Source organism: Wasmannia auropunctata, unplaced genomic scaffold (assembly GCF_000956235.1).
Source record: "Wasmannia auropunctata unplaced genomic scaffold, wasmannia.A_1.0 LD311892.1, whole genome shotgun sequence".
In the NCBI taxonomy this organism is placed as follows: Eukaryota; Metazoa; Arthropoda; class Insecta; order Hymenoptera; family Formicidae; genus Wasmannia; species Wasmannia auropunctata.
In genome coordinates, this window is record NW_012050998.1 from 1 (window position 1) to 463 (window position 463).

The following is a 463-nucleotide window of genomic DNA, read 5'->3' on the forward strand; positions in this document are numbered from 1 at the left end:
TTTGTTTTCTTTTCCTCCCTTAACTGATTTTCAAGTCTCTGGATATTTTATTTTCTTTACAGTTTTGGGATCTGTTGTCTCTTTTAACTCTTTTTGTAAAGTTTTAAGATCATTTTCCCATAATTTATTAATAAATGCATAATAATGCCTGAAGGCCTTTTTATCAAATGTATCGCATAGACTATCAAATCTAGGATCTCTAGAAGATATAACTTTTTTGACTAGAGTCGACTCTTTATATCTGAGTTTTTTTAGCAGAAACCTCCCGTGGCCTGTTCTTGTTTTCTCGTTTAAACTCTGTTTTCTCTGTCTTTTTCTTACTTCTCTTTCGAAATATGATCTCGTTGTACATCTTGGTTCCTAATTTCTCCTTTAACTTCTGCAAATCCTCAAAACTCATATTTTTCAATTCCTCCCTTGTTTTTGTTCCTAAAACATAAATAATTCAAAGTATATTGTCACA

General features: G+C 30.9%; 1 pseudogene; it reads right to left on the reverse strand.

Moving 5' to 3' along the window:
- Nucleotides 1–5: 5 nt before the first annotated feature.
- On the reverse strand, nt 6–448 carry LOC105460992 (annotated as a pseudogene).
- Between the last annotated feature and the right edge of the window lie 15 nt (nt 449–463).